Consider the following 16,565-nt stretch of genomic DNA (forward strand, 5'->3'; position numbering starts at 1 on the left):
TCCTCCCTCCCCAGCCCCCAGACTGAGTGAACTTTTTCCACTGCCCGCACCTGCGCAGTTGGTAACCCGGTGACTGAGGGTCAGGGGCGGCTGTGGAGCAGTTAGTCGAGGCGTTGCTGAGCCCCCGGTGAGCCTCCTGGGCCAGGGGTGCGCTCACCGTGAGGCCTGTGAGGCCTGTTTGAGCAGGGAAGCCTGGCCTGCCAGTCACTTCTCATCAGGGACCGCGTGCCGATTTGTGCTGCTTATCTCTGCTGGGTTTTCTATATTCTTTTTTGAGTGTGGGGAGAAGGGTTTTAGTAGAAGGGCGAATCCTATTTTACATAGCGGTTGTATTTATATAAATGTCTTGGTTTTTACAATTAAAGTGGCCAAAAACTGACTTCGATCTGTAGCCTCTTGAGGTTGGGGGAAGACGTGACCAGGATCCTCAGGCTGTGGTGGGTCCTGGGAGCCCCGAGGGGCGCCTGGCCAGACAGGCACAGCGCACTCACATCCTGTCCCCGTCCCCTACCCCTCCTCATTATGTCCTGAGCGTGGGCTGAGTGCAGTCGGTTGGGGCCACGTGGACACTGACTGAGACACCCTTGGTGGCCAGATTGAACTGCTATAAAGACGTTTTCAGCGTCACATAATTTAGTCCAGTTCGGAGATGTTTATTCAGCAGCTGTTGAGAGCCAGACCCCTGGAGTGTGGATGCCAAGATGAAAAAGCCACAGACCCTGCCCTCCGGGAGCTCATGGTTGCAGACAGGCACCAAACGTGGGAGCTGACGTTGCAGAGGCCAGGACAGGGCGTTCTGGGAGGACGGAGGAGGGTGGAGGGCCGAGGGCCTCCATGCCCAGCCTGGGGAGTAAATTAGGGCCTCTGGTAGACTGAGGCCTGAAAGTCAACTCTTGAGGGGAGAGAGTGATTTATCATGGGAGGGGGTGCTCCGCGCCAGGGCACGTGGGAGTAAATGCAGAGGCAGAAGTGACTTGAGGATGAGGGGGCTGCATGACGAGACCTTCAGCTTAGGTGCTGGAATCCCAGTCTCAGACCTGAAAATGCTGGACGTGGGACGAGCTGGGGCACCTGTCCTCCCAGCCCACCTTCCTCACGCCCATGCCCTCCTCAGATGGCCCGCCCAGGACACTGAACCTGGGCATCCTGGCACCTGGCCCAGTCATGTCCTCGTGAGGCCAAATGTCCAATTGTAATGAGATCTGTCACCAGAGCTGTTGTGTCAGGCTGCTGATGCCTGCCGGGACAAAGACCAGCGTGGCCGAGCAGGGAGAGGAGTGCTGTGGATTCACTCGTGACCTTAACAAGTGCTCATCAAGTTGCTGCTGCATGCAGGCCCTGAGCTGAGTGCAGCAGGGCAGATGAGAACAGGAGGTCGAGGTCACCGCCCCATGCTGACCCTCTGGTCGGGCGACTGCGGGATCTAACTGCGGATGGGGTCCTGGCCCTCTGGGACTTGAGGCGGGGAGATGGGAGGCAAAGCAGGCAGCTCCTTGACATTGCACCTGTGCTGGCCGAAGCCCCGCACCACACCAAGGTCTGCCAGAGAAGTTGGCGAGGTATACCGAGGGAGTGGAAGGGGAGGGGCGCCAGGGCCTGGAGTAGCCACGGTTTGTTAACCACCTGCTTTGCATCGTTCTCTCCTTTAATCTGCCACACGTGGTGCCACACAGCGGCCCTGGCCGGGCCTGAGCTGAGGCGGTGGGGGTGGCGCTGGGAGGGTGGGCTCCGAGGGCCACGAACCTGGCTCAGGCCCAGCTCTGCCCTTCCTGACCTCTCTGTGCCTCGGTTGCCTTCTCTGCACCAGCCTCCTGAGGGTGTTGGGAGCCTCGAGCCTGTGTCTGGAGCAGGTAGCGCCCCAGGGGCGTGTGCTCCTCCTCTGCGGTTCGTCCTCGGCAAGCCACTTCTCTTTCTCCCGTAGATGGGGCGCCGACACCCAGCTCCCTCAGCACAGGGTGGAAAGTCGGCGAGATCTAGCTTGTAAAGGGCTCGCCCTAGCAGGCACATGACACAGTGGCTCCCCATCTGTCCACTGCAGTGGACCCCTCCCCGCTCCCCTCCGCCCACTGCTCCCAGAGAGGGGTGTACTCACTGTCGAGCTGGGCCAGGCGACGGGACCGTGGCAGCTGTGCCTCCCAGCAATTTCTTTCCTTGATCTCAATCTCTTTACTTCCCTCCACTCCCTGAGGCCCGTGCCAGCAGGGGTCACCCTGACCTTCCTCACGGGGCCTCCCCGCTCCTGGCCTGTGATTCACAGGCATTGCTGACGGGCTGAAAAGGCAAGGGACAGGACGATGAAGAATTCATCATCTGTGGTGGCACATGGCTTGCAGTCTGTTGAAGGAGACAGACCCAGAAATGGGAAAGCAGGATGCATTTAAGTGAACTGCTGTAGAAGAGAGAGAGTGGGGTTCAGGAGAATGTGGGGGTTCAGAGGAGAGAGCACTCGCAGTGCCTAGGGCACAGGGGAAGGCGCTGAACTGGTCCTCAGCACTTTCCGGGGCAGGACTAGGACGGGGTGGATGCGGGGGAAGGCCCCACTGGTTGAGGGAGCAACGGCATCTGCAGAAAAATGGTGGCGCGAGGAAGCTGGGGAGCTGGCCGGGCAGCGGAGGCCCTGGGAGTGGAGTTCGTCAGAGGGCACGCGGGAGGCCCAAGGATTTGCTGGGGGTGAGGAGGAAGAGACTTCCCTGTCGAGGGGCCTCCACTTGGCAGGCTCTGGGTTCCTTCCCTCATGACCATGGTGTCCTGTGTCTTCAACAGACCTCCAAGGTGGTAGTCCCTGTCCCCACTTACAGATGGAGAAACTGAGGCCTGGAGGATGCTCTTGTCTTGCCTGGGGCCCATCTAGGAAGCAACTCAAGCCAGGACCCGAACCCAGGCCTGCCAGTTTCCATTGTCCCTGCTCTTCCTGGCACAACGGCACCCACAGGCCTTCTGTTTACTCCCGCCCCACAGAGAGCCGCGGTCCCCACCGCCTGTCCCTAGCGCCTCAGTCCATCTGGCTCCTGGCCACTTCCTCGGGCCTGCGCCTCAGCCTCTGCTCACACCGCAGCAGCGGAAGCAGCGACCACAGCCCGGCCCCGGCCCCTGCCCCTGCCCAGCCTCCCCGCTGCCATGTGTGGGGCGCGGTGGCTCACCCACTAATGCCTCTCTGCTGGAGCTGGCCGGAATCTGTGGGAGGGAAATCTACAACCTTGTGCTGACACCTCTGGAGGCCGAGTCACTGGCCCCAGCCACCCGCCTGTCCCTCTGCCTGGGAGAGCAGTGAGCACCGGCCATAGCAGAGGGAGTGAGACATCGGCCCCCACTGGAGCCGGCACGGGCTTCAGAACCATAGGCCACGCCAGAGCGGGCGGAGGCGAGGCCGCCGAGGCAGTCGGTGTGAGGAGGTGAAGGGCAAGGGCTGGGCGGGGCCCCGCGGCGGCTGAGGCAGTGGGCACGCTGCCGGGGCAGGCCGCCTTTGAAGCTCTGGGTGGCCCGTGGAACTGGCGAGTATTTCGGGTTTTGTTGGAGGCGATGCAAGGCTCCAGGAGCCCACTTAACCTGCTTCCTCCTCCTGGAGAACAGCCTACAGGCAGGCAGGGGCGTGTCCCCTTGGGTTGTGGGGTCCCAGTCCAAACCCCCCAGCAGGAGTGACTGAGCCCGAAGCGAGGCTCCTTCAGGATAGGAAGCAGGCGACATCTGATCATGCCCTGCAGACCACCCTCCCCGCCCACGTTGGAGGAGGGTGGTTAGAGTTTAGCCTAAGCTACCACCCTGCTCTGTTTCCCTTTCGCTCTCCTCATCTCGTATTTAAAGCAACCACCTCCCACCGCCAGCTGCCGCTTCCATCCTTAGAAAGGTGGGGGTGGGGGCAGAAAGAGAGCACACTCCCGAGGCAGAGGATCTGACTTAGTGTTAGTAACACGCCCATGCTGTCGGTGCCCCGAGTGTGCCAAACTATCTTCCATCCCCTCTGTGAGGGGGTACTATCAGTGTCTCCCTTTTCTGAAATGAGGCTTTGAGGCCCGGAGAGATTAAGCCTGCACAGCAATTAAGTGGCAGAGCCGGGATTCACCATAGGTCAGGCCAGTGACACCAGAGCCCCAGCTCTGAAACCTCTAGGAGTTGGCTGGTCGCTTCCGCCCCGCCTCCTTCCCAGGGTTCCTGCAGGGCACTGGGGGAAGTGGAAATGCTTTAGAGTTGGGAGGATTTGGGGCAGGGCCTGTCTAGGAAGCCATCCCCCAGCCTTGAGGATGGATGGATGGATGATGGATGGATGGATGGATGGATGGATGGATGGATGGATGATGGATGGATGATGGATGGATGGATGGATGGATGGATGATGGTGGATGGATGATGAATGGATGGATGGATGGATGGATGGATAGATGGACAGATGGATGATGGACGGATGATGGATGGATGATGGATGGATGATGGATGATGGTGGATGGATGGTGAATGGTGGATGCATGATGAATGGATGGATAGATGGACAGATGGATAATGGACGGATGATGGATGGATGATGGATGGATGATGGAGGATGGATGATGGATGGATGGATGATGGATGGATGGGATGGATGGATGGATGGATGGATGGATGATGGATGATGGATGGATGGATGGATGGATGGATGGATGGATGGATGATGGATGATGGATGGATGGATGGATGGATGGATGGATGATGGATGAGTGGGAAAACTCTCCAGGAAGCTTTGAGCAACGGGGCACACAAGGTAGGCGCATCCGTGACAACCAGCTGAGGGCCGAACCTCTTTCCTTGATGTCTGATGCCCTCTGCCAAATTTCCAGGCCCCTCACAGAAGACCTCAGGTTGGTTTGGGACTCAAAGTCACTCCCTTTTGACCTGGTTCCTATAAAATGATGGAAATCCAGACACAGGGGACACCGAGGGTGGCAGAGCGTGACGGGGACGGCAGGACGCGCGCAGTTTGCGGTTAGACACGAATTCCAGCACGAGCTCCGCCACTCGCCAGCGGAATGGCCTCGAGCACGTCCCCTCATCCCCCAAGCCCCATTCTCCTTGTGTATAAAACGGGGAGACGTCCTTGCCCTCCTACCCCAGAAGTTGTTGGGGGGATCAGGATATGGAGCAGGAAAGTGGGTCACGGGTTAGCCACTGCCATTGAAGCTTCTTCCAGAGTGTCGTCATCGGCAAGCGAGATATCACCTTGGCCTCGGTGCCCCAAGTCAGTCCGTGACAACCACTGTCAGCCTGTCCCACTGTCCTGGTGGTCTGTGCAGCCATCACTCAGCAAATACCTGATGAGCTCTGGCAAGGCGCCAGGCCTTGTGCAGGGACAATAGGCCCCCACTGTGGCTCCTGCCTTTGGGGAAACACAGTCTAGGGGGGCTTCCAGGAGAACACTGCAGGCAGAGCCGGGAGCCAGCGAATGTTCCGGAAATGTGCATTCAAGCTGGAGCCCCTGCAAAGCCTTCTCCGAAGCCTCTGATCAATTGCCCTGGTGGCGGGGCCAGAACCAACCCCCTCACCACTCTGTAGCCTGGGGCACTTAACGGGAGCCCAGGGGCCTTGCCTGAGGTGTCCCCCTGCAGGGCTTAGCCCAGCACATGCACACGGCTACGGCCTCAGATGTTTATTATGTGAATGCCCTCATCATCCATTTCTTCATTTGCCAAACCTTTCAGCACATACTTTGTCCCAGATCCTGCTGGGGCCAGGGGACACGGGGCAGTGTGACATTTCCCTCCCTGGAGGAGCTTGCAGTTAGGCAGACGTGGGAGCCAACGGGGACGGCTCCAAGTGCAAAGTGTGTCATGTGGGCGTGGGAATGCGCGGGAGGGGCTCGGAGACCAGAGGCGGGGCACTGGAACCGAACTGGGCTAGGAGTTCAGAAGAGGAAGGAATGGAGGCAGAGCCTGGAGAGGGTGCACAAGCCCTGAAGACGAAGGGCATGAAGTTTTCAGAAAACAAGGCCCTTGGTTTGGTGGGGGGTGTGGGGGTGAGAGATGGCTCTGGGGAGGTGGGCAGCGGCCAGACCTTTGTGGGCCTCACGCACTGAAGTAAGGAGCGGAGGCGAGTGGTGATGAAGGCGGCGGCAGCATCCACATGGCAGCTGGACCCAGCTGCCACACAGAGGGAAGGCTGGGGGGCGGGGGGGACACCTGCACGGGGACGAGGGGGGGCGCTGAACTGCAGGAGGTGGCAGTGTGCAGTGACCGTTGAACACCGGGAATGCCGGTGTAGAAAGAAGGCCTCGAGGACCTGACCTGCGACCCCTCCTCCCTGGTTAGCACTGATAACCCCACCCAGCTGGCCAGGGCTCCCTTCCCCGCCCAGGCCTCCACTGCATCCCCAGGGCTTTGAGCACTCCCTGGGCTCCATCTCTGGAGACTCATCTGGAAGACGCCCCCCAGCTGGCTGGCTCCAGCAGATGCCACCTCTTTCTGACTATCCTCACAGCCATCAGCCCTCCCTTGTGACTTCCGGCCTGACCCAGCTCCAGGCCCTCCAGCTGTTTCCATGGCCACCGTGGTGCCACCTCTCGCTCTTAGGAGTCTTCTCAGCAGCCCTCCTGCTACACTTGGCTGCTTCCTCCCCTTGGGCCTCTCTACATGGCTTTGTCACAGCCAGGGCAGCCCTCGGAGGCGCTTAGCCAGAAGCCATGGAGGCTCCGGGAGCTGAGGGACTTCAGCAGTAGCAAGGAGTGGAGGGAGGCTGCCCAACAGAGCCCGGGCTGCAGCCCTCCAGGGGGGCCGGGGCAGACTGGCCAGCTCTGTGCCCACCATGGAACTCCCGTGCCCACGCTGGGAGAAAAGGACAAGCTCTTCCACGCCACCCCAAAGAGAAGTTCACAGACCCACAGCGAAAGTGTCAAATGGTAAAGGTCTGTGTGACTGGACTCGGTTGCTGCTGTGGGCCCGGCTAGAGACCAAGCCTTTCCCACCTCCCCCGCTGGGTGAGAGGTAAGGGAAGCTCTTCGAGGCCTGCAGAGCCCAGCCATTCCGGGACTCCACCATGGGGCTCCTCTCTCCATTCCCTCGGGGCCCGTCTGTCCCAAACTCCCTCTCTCCTCTCTTCCTCCATCGCTTGCCGAACACGGCACATGCTGCTGGGACGGCTGGAGATGACCGTCCCTGCCATTCAGCAACATCTTCTGTCCAGCGGGGCCTTGGCTGCGACCGAGGTGAGTGCCGAGCTCTCGCGGGCTGGGGATGCCAGGGAGAGGCCTCGATGCCCAGACTGGTTTGGAGGGTGTCTCAGAGGAAGTGACATTTGAGCAGGGCTTGAAAGAGATTTCTGTAGGCCCCAGAGAGGCGAAGAGGGGCCAGGGCACAGCAGCCAAAAGTGCTGTGGGTGGGAAGTGGACAGTGCTCAGGCCAGGGCTGGGTGGAGGAGGATCATGGCCTTAGATATGTCCACCGCCAAGTCCACCGCTGTAATCCCACCCACGATCCCGATCCCCCAGCCCTGCCCTCCTCGACCCCATGTCTGCCTTGCTGTCCAGAAGTTTGGGGGAACCCAGCCAAAGCTAACCATAACGTGCTCCAGCAATGACAAGACCTCTTCAAACCCATGAGGAGAGGACCTGGGAGGGGACCTCTCGGCTCTGCCATGGACTGGCCGTGTGTCCTGGGACCAGCCACCCCCTCTCTGGCCCATCTCTTCCTCTGTGCCCCAAGGGTTCTTTATGTGGTGCACTGTTCAGTGCCCCTCCAGATGGTACTATTCTCCAACCGTGCGGAGGTTCGATCGAATTTCTGCAAGATAAGCTCCTTCGGCCGCTAGGGGTCCTCTGGGAGGCAGGTCTCATTGTGGCTGGCGGTGTGGGGCGACCTCTTGTGGCCACATCTGGGTATAACATGGCTCGCCAGCACTGTTTCAGCAGGGGCCTGCGGGAGGGCGCTGAGGGTGCTGGACCAGCACTGGAAGGACATTGGGAGGGTTCTGGGAGGGCTGTCTGGGCTCTGCCTACACCCTGCCTTTCTCCCAGGCCCAGCAGGCCACAGGCCACCTCTTCAGTTTCATCGGGCCCAAGCAGGAAAAGGTCTTCATTAGCAAACATTTATTAAACACCTACTATGTGCTCTGCCTGTGTGGATATTGGGGCAGCAAACTAATAGAGCAGGCAGGTCCTCACTCTCACTGAAGTAATGGTCCAGCCAGGCCCCAGCATCTCCACTTTGTGCCCTGAGCCCCATGTCCCCTCCTATAACTTTGCCTGCTCAACAGTCACCACCTACCCTGCAGGGCTGCCGTGAGGACGAAGGCACAGGTGCTCAGGACCTGGCAACCCCCTGGACACATCACTGCCCACCTCCTCCTCCACCCATTCCCGCCTTCACACTGTCGCCCCTTTTCCCAGAGGGTTATTCCAAGGGCTTCCAGCTGGACCCCAAATTCCCATGTCTTAGCTCCTCCATCCATTCTGGGGCGCCTCCTCTGGGAGGTCATTTCAGCACTGACTCACTTTACACCCAGTGAAGGGGTCAGATTAATGGAATTTGGGAAGCTTTTTATAAAATAAAGGTCCTCCCATCGAGCACGGGGTACTCTAATAATCGACTTTTAGGCCCCTTCGGATTTTTTGGCTCTCTTAGAGGGTTTGCTTAAAGCAGGCTGTTTCTGAGCCCTGCCCCACCCCCCCACAGCCAACTCGGGCCAGAGCATCTGGGCTTAGGTGCTGCCACCCCAGGCTCCAAAGGAAATTGCAGGCAAGGTCAGTCCCTCTGCAGACAGGGAGCCCTCCGAGAAAGCAAGAAGCGAGGTCCTGGACACTTCTCCACTCCGTAGCTGGGAGGATCAGCTCCAGAGCAGAGCTCCCAGCCACAGCCTATGGTCACCCTGGGAAGAGGCACTGGCCAAGCTCTACAATTCACACCCCCACCCCGAAAAAAAGAGAGATGTTCCTCCATAGCCACTCACATAGCTGTGATTGCACCTGCTGAGGCCAGGTGAGGATACTGGAGCACAGAGAGGTTAAGTACCCTGCCCAGGGTCACACAACCACTGGGAGCTGAGCAGAGAGGTGAACTCAGAGCACGCTGGAGGTGCGGTGTTCTTTAGAGACCACAGGCCTGTTTGCTTGGAGCATCTCGCTCAACTTTAGGAAGGCCTGCCTGTGGACCATTTTTGGAAGGAAGCTAGCTTGGAGGGATGGGAGCTAGCACGTAAGTGCGGGGCTCAGTGCCATGTTCTCATTTCATCTTCACCGCAGTCCCTCAAGGTAGATGTCATCATTCCATTTGTGACAGATGAGGAAAACAAAGTCCAGGGCAGTGAAGCCACGGCCACAGTTACAGAGCTCTCTCACAGGTGCAGGATTCTGTCCCCAGTTCAGTGGGCAAGATGCTGAGATGCCCTCTACCCAGCATCCAGCGCTGCGTAGTGGGAGGCTTCTGGCCACTGGGCTCTGAGACAGAGGGTCAGGCAGAGAGTGGGCAGGGGTCCTTTCCATCAATATCTGGCTGACCCGGGACCAGGAGACCCCTGCCAACTTCTACTTCTCTGACTTTGAACAACAGAATTCAGAAGGGGCTGCTTTTCTCCTGGCTAGGTGAGCCTGTCCTGGCCAGACCCGAGAAAAACCAGGCACAGGCCTCCCAGAGTCCCCTCCGAGGGAGTCACACAGGATGCACTTAAAGTCTTCAGCAACAAATTGTGAAAACACATGTGAACTGTTGCCTGTCAGGGAAGCTCACTAGAGACAGTGCCCAGGGTTTCATGGGGGGCTGGTCACGTAGACACCCTCTGCCTGGGCATGTACCAAACTCCAGACCCCCAGGAGGAAGGCAGGTATTCGCATAAACCACATGGTGTGTACAAACGATTTAGCAAGCCACTATTTTTAGGGAATAGAGGGACGCTTCTGGAATCTAAGCTTCCAGATGCCAGCCAAGGGCCAGTTGCAAGCAGCCCTTTGTCTCAGGGCTGCTATGTTAATTCTGAACCATTAAAGTGTAAGGGGGGCAGAGGAGGCCATGAGGCCAGAGGGGCAGTTAGCGATCGTGCCATGGGGGCGGGGGGTTTCCAGGCTGAAGTTGATCATGCGGGCGATGGAGCTATGGGTAGATGATATGATGGAAGCAGGTGACAAGGTCCAACCCGTGCTGAAGGAAGATCCTTCTGGAAGCTTTGCGGAGGCCGGAGTGGAGGGGAGGGGAGGGGGCAGCTAGGAAACTGCAGAAATCATCCTGAGTCCAGTTCTGGTACTAGGGCCCACAGGGAGGACACAGCATGAGAGCCTCCAAAGGGCAGAGGGACCCATTGCCGGGGAGGAGGAGGTGGTACCACGCTGAGGAGTCCCTAGAAAGGGAGGCAGAAGGGGTGCAGGATCCGAGGAGCCAACGCTGGGAGGGAGGCTGGCGGGTAGGGGTGGGGTGTGGGGCGGAGGCAGGGACCTGGCTCCGAAGGGTCTGGGGTGGGAGGTGTGGGCGGGGGAGAGGCTGGAAGAGGAAGACTAAGGAATTGCCCGGGTTACGAATAACCACAGCCACCTTGGCCCCAAGAGCAAAGCTGCTGAGGATCAGACGTAGGAAAAGGATGGGGTAACAGAGAGGAAAAGTGAGGCACAGGATAGGAAGGTGGGGAGAAAACGGGAGAGCTTGGAGCACTCCAGACAGAACAGAAAAAGAGAAGGTGACCTGTAAGACCCTCAGAGCCTATGCGGCGAGAGGCCGGGCAGCCAGCAGAAGAGAGAAGAGGGACAGTTAGAGCAGGCATCGGACGCACGCACGCACGTGCACACACGCGCGCGCGCACACACACACACACAGTTGGACGCGCGCGCGCGCACACACACACACACACACACACACACACACACACCCTCCACTGAGCTGTCCCTGTGGAGCAGGCACTGGGCTGGGCGTGGAGTCAGGGCGTGTCCCGGGGGCTGGACAGGTTCCAGGAGGGCAGCCAGAGCAGTCAGGGACAGCCACTGCCAGTGGCGAGGGCTGAGCCCAGATTGGGCTTTGGAGGGGACCCGAAAGGCAGTTTCTTCAACCCCTGCTATGGGCAGATGAGCGTGCTGAGGCTTGCCCAAGGTCCCATCACTCTCAGTGGCAGCCCAGTCTGTGGTCTGTGTTGTAAACATACAGGCCCGCACACACACGTGTACACGCAGGCACATGCCCCAGCTGCTAGAGAGGAGTTCTCTCTTGGACCAGCAGGGTTAAGGGGGCAGCCTTAGGCCATCCGTCACTGATCCCAACCCACTCTCCCACTCTTCAGCATCAAGAAGTCAACCTTCTCATATGAAAACAAGCCCCGGACATATGCTGCCTACAAAAGACTCACTTCATATTAAAAGACACACACAGACTGAAAGGAAGGGGATGGAAAAACATATTGCTTTGATGGACCTAGAAGGTAATTAAGTCAGACAGAGAAAGATAAACACTATACGATTTCACTTACATGCAGAATCTAAGGAATAAAAAGAACAAACTAATCAAAAACAGACTCGCAAATATAGTGGACAATTTGGTGATGGACAGAGGGGAGGAGGGTTTGGGGGGCTGGGAAAAAGGGGTGAAGGGTTAAAGAAGTACAAATTAGTAGCTGATGGATGGTCACAGGGATGGGGAGCATGGCATAAGGAATGCAGTTAGAATGAGTACGTTGGCTAGGTGGAGGGCCGATGGAGCAATTGGGAGGAGCAATTGGGGGGATTGTTTTACGAACTATATAGATGTCTAACCAATGTACTGTATACTCGAAACTAATTAAAATAAATAAATTTTTTTAAAAAGTAAACTTTCCCAAGCCCACAGCTCCTGACCACCAAGCCATATGGCCTGAGCCATGGCGTATGGAAGCCTCTGACCCCCAGAAAACAGGGCCAGTGGCGTGAGGGCACAGGAAGATAACCAAATGAACTGGGGGTCCCCAGATTGAGATGCCCTCAGCTATTACCAAGGGCCCACCAGTCCTGCACCCTCTCTGGGGGTCATGCTGAGTGACTCCTGAGGGAACACGCCTCCCCACGCAGGCTGCAGTGCTGGTAGCCGGGTGCTGAGTGAGGAGGGCCCCTCCGAGGTTAGTCCCTGCGTGGGAAAGGCATGCTGGCCACAGCAACAACGCCACCGCCGGGCCCGGCCGCCTCTGTGGGTCCTCGTGCAGCTCCTCCCCAGGCCTGGGACAGCTTCTGCTCACTGACTCATATGTCCCCACAGCCACCTGGTGGGCAGAGAAGGTGGCAATCACTTTCTCCACTGGGCAAGTGGGAAAGCTGAGACTGGAGCCAGGGCGGAGGGGTCTGCAGTCCTGGACGAGTGTGGAGCGTTTATGTGGCTGGGGGACAGGCTGAGGTACCCCAGACTAGCCCAGGGGATACAGGTGAAGGATCCAGTGACATGACTTGGATGAGGCGGAAGCTGCGCCCATGCAGCGGACCTGGCAGATCTGGCACTGTCCCCATAAGCCGAGCACTCTTCCCGAGGTCTCCTCTGCTCAGCACCCTCCTGACCCCTCTGACCCCCAGCTACTTCCTTCGGGTCACTGTCTCCAGCGGCTTCCCTGACGCCCCAGCTCCGTGTGAGGAGAGTCATGGCCAGGCCCTTAAACGCAGCCGGCAGTGCCAGGGCCCACGACTCTTTTAGATCCCGCGAAAATGTTTTAATTATTTTTTTCAATCAGAAGGGAAAAATAGATATAATGCAGCTTGGAATGTGTTTGTTTTTATACCAACACGGATGCAAAAAATTTTTAAATATTTTTATGGAAGAAATGGCCCACAAAAGTCACATTGTGGCCTGGGTCGTGGGGGACCTTTAGAGTCCTATGTCCCTCCTGGGGCCTGTGTGGTAACCTGCTCACTCAGCTGCCTTCTCCAGCAGCACCATGTCTCACTGCAAAGTAGACGTGCGGTAGGAATAAATAAGGGCTTGTAAGTCAAAAGTCGTTCATGCTGATAAAGAACCTACCCCGTACCAGCACCGCGCCAAGCTCCTGTGAAGCGGACACATTAACGTCATCCCCATCTTACAGATGAGGACATCGAGGCTGAGAAAGGCTAAATGACTGGCCCAAGAGGTTCACCAGAAGAGTCTGCACTTGGACCCCTGGCCCAGCAACGGCCCCACAGGAGGTGAAGCAGCTGGTGGGTGTGTCGAGAGGCCGAGAATCCGTTTCCAGGAGGGACGAGCTCACAGATGTCAGGCAAGTCCCTTGATGTCAGCGCATGAGTCCGGACCTGTGGTCCAGTGTCCTCGGAGGCCCCCACACCGCCCTGTCGTTTCTTCTGACCGCATAGGCCACACAGGCCATGCAGCCAGGTGCTATGCCGGGGGACGATAAGTGATAATCACAGTTACACCGGGTGCCAGGCACTAGCCCACCTAACCCTCAGGATTCCTGGGGCTGTGGGTGACCAGTACTGCCCTTCCAGAACACAGCGTGAGACACGTGGGGATAAGGGGACACGCGGAACATGGAGGTACCGTGTGGGAGCCAGTCCTTCTGCCCTGGATACTGGGGGATAGGGAAGCAAGCCTTCACGGCAGAAGAGACATTTGAGCTCATCCTTAAAAGATCAGCAGAATTTCATCCGGGCGAGAGATGAGGAAAGGGCATTCCAGGTCAGGGCACAGCCTGAGGAGAGGTGTGGGAGGAGGGGGGCCCGGGGCAAGGCTGAAGAACAGGGCTCTGCTCTGGGGAGCACACGTGAGGCCCACAGGGGTTCTGTGGCAGCCACGCTCGGGAGTGGGGCATTTGAAGATCGGGGAGCAGCAGTCAGGAAATTTGTTGATGCATGTTTATTAGGAGCTGGCACTGTAATAGGTGTGTGTGTGGCGGGGGGACAGAAATGACTAAGGCAGTGTCGCCCATAAGAACACGGCTGGGAGTGTCCACCTAGGCCAGGGACCCATGCTCTGTCCCTGGCGCCAGGCGGCTCCACTTAGTAACCTGGATTCAGCGCCTTTCCCTCGTGGGACTGGTCTCCTCCCATAAAACAGGCCTGAGCTCTCTGATGAAAGAGCATCGGCAGACTGGGCGGGGTAGGGTAAGGAGCCCGCCTCAGACTCTGGAGGACTGGGGGGCTGGCTCCAAGATCCTCTGAAGTAACTGCCTCCTGAGAGCTGCCAAACGTGTTCCTGCAGCCAGCAAGCCTGACATTAAAGTGTCCCCCTCCCTGCCCCACCACCAAGGATACGCTGCCTGTGATGGTTTAATGACAAACGCCAACACCCTGGCTGCTGACCGATGCCGACAGTGGCGAGAAAGAAGTGGAGGTGGCCTTGGCTGCAGGGAGCTGGCTAGTATCCTCCCTCTCGTGGTCATCTGACACAAGCACACTGTCTCCTACGGACCCGTTCCTGGCACACATTCTGGATCCATGGGGGAGGCAGACAGGTACACAGTTCATTCTACCCCATGTGTGTGTCGGGGCGGGGGGGGTGATGGGGAAGCCTTGGTCTCTGGAAGCACCACCCCTGTGTGTGGGAAGGGGGGTGATGGGGAAGCCTTGGTCTCTGGAAGCACAGAGAAGACACCTGACTTGACTATGAGTCCAGGACAGACCAGGGGCCCAATTTCCCTGCTTCTCCTCCCAAAGACCACTGGTGACAAAGCCTTTTGTGTTTCAGCAAGCGGTTCATCTCTCACTTACCCTCACAAACGAGGAAACAGGCCAGAGAGCCTTGCCCCCTGCTTCTCCTCCCAAAGACCACTGGTGGCAAAGCCCTTTGTGTTGCAGCAAGCAGTTCATCTCTCACCCTCACAAACGAGGAAACAGGCCAGAGAGCCTTGTCGGCTGGTCCGAGGTCACGTGGCCAGTCACGTGACAGACGAGATGGTTGTTATTATTCGCATTGTACAAATGAGGAAAATGGCTCAGAGAGGTGGCTGGCCCAGGGTCACAGAGCAGATGGTGCACCTGGCCTGGAACCAGGGCTGCAGGTTCCATGCCTGTGGGCACGGCCCTTGTCTGAGACCAGGGGAAGGCACACCGCCTCCTGCTTCACAAACCAGCACATCCTGGGAGGCAAGTCCTTCTGCCAGAGAGGAAGGGAGGCATCAGGTTCTGCAATGGAGGTGGCAGGATCTGGAGACTCCCCTGGAATTTGCTAGCACAGAATTGGAGAGTTGAGCACCCTGGTGAGGAGAAGGTGTCAAGAGAGGGCCCCTCCCTTACCGAGATGCTGCCCCTCAATCTGATTCGAATTCTCATTTCCCTCGTTCCACGTTCGGCAGATACGCAGACATGAGCCAGGCCCTGGGTCGAGCCCTGCAGAGCCAGCCCTTGACCTCAGGGAGCTCTTCACGTAACACCGGAAGCAACGCTGACCAGCACCATTCTCTTCAAGATGCTGTAAGTGCAGGTGAGGCCCCTCTTTTCCAGGTGGGGCGGCAGAGGCCCTGGGAGGGAGGGGGAGGGAGGCTCGTTTTCCTCTGAAGTCAACTTAGCGCAAGGGCTGCGCATTTCCTCAATCCCCTACCCCCAGCGCCTTCCCCGTCCGGTCCCAGTGATTTTGTCATGTTTTCTTTCTTCCTCTTGGCATTTTAAAAGTGAAATAACGACAACCTGTTTCATCTTCCCTTAGAGGAGCTTCCTTTAGAATCACAGGAAGTGACTCCTCTCAAGCTGTGCCTGTGAGGAGCCAGGGCACAGGATCCCTGAAGTCAGGCTACATTTTACACATTCAGTATCTACCCATGCTCACTGCACACCGCACATCTGAGTAAGGCAGAGAAACAAGGAGTCAGCCTGCCTTTCCAGCACCAGTTGTGGCTGGCTCCCTCCTTAAAACTGAGAAAAGCTTCTGTCCTGAAACTCAGGACTTCTGGTGGCAGATTGGAAAGTGGCAGACCCTCCTGCCATATCTAGAATCCCAAAATCGACCCTGAAACGGAAAACACCGGCTTGGATGTGCAGAGAATCTTCTAATCTCAATTTCGTCTTTCTAGCTGTGTGACTTGAAACAAATCGCTTAGAACCTCTGAGCCTGTTTCCTAATCTGTGAAAAGAGCATAGAAAAGCCTGGCTAAGACGACAACTACGCATGTGCTTTCGACAATCGTTTGAGAGGCCGTGGAGGGCTAACTACGACCTACTCCGGCCAGGGTGTCTTCTACCACTCCTGCTCCCCATCTCCTCGGGCCATCCTCGGGGAGCCTGTGTCCCCCAACCACCCAATATCTATAAGGTGCTAAGACTCGGGCCTTGTCGAGTCAGACTGAAGGGCGCCGGGACGCCGCGGCCTTGTCTAGAATCCCAAAATCTGTGTGGGATGGGGCGCATGAGGGAGCCCTAAGGTGTTCTGAACCACTGGGCCGAGTGTCAAGTGCGCAGTGAGTCCCGGCAGAGCCCCAGCCTTCCCGGTCCATGCGAGCGCTCCCGCGCCGAGGCGTCGCCCCCACGCCCGCGCCACCCACGCGCAGACTCGCAACTGGACACGCCCGGCCCTCGGGTCGCACGCGGCGGGCGGGGCGAGCCGGGGGCCTTTGTGTTCAAACCGCCCAATGGGCGGTGGCGGTGGGCGGTGAGGCGGGCGGGGCCTGGCCAATGGGCTGCGGCCTGTCAGCGTTGACTGACAGGCGCACACATACACACTCGGCCACGCGCGCGCCGCCTTGTCCCACTC

This window comes from Pteropus alecto, unplaced genomic scaffold (genome assembly GCF_000325575.1).
Source record: "Pteropus alecto unplaced genomic scaffold, ASM32557v1 scaffold6, whole genome shotgun sequence".
NCBI lineage: Eukaryota > Metazoa > Chordata > Mammalia > Chiroptera > Pteropodidae > Pteropus > Pteropus alecto.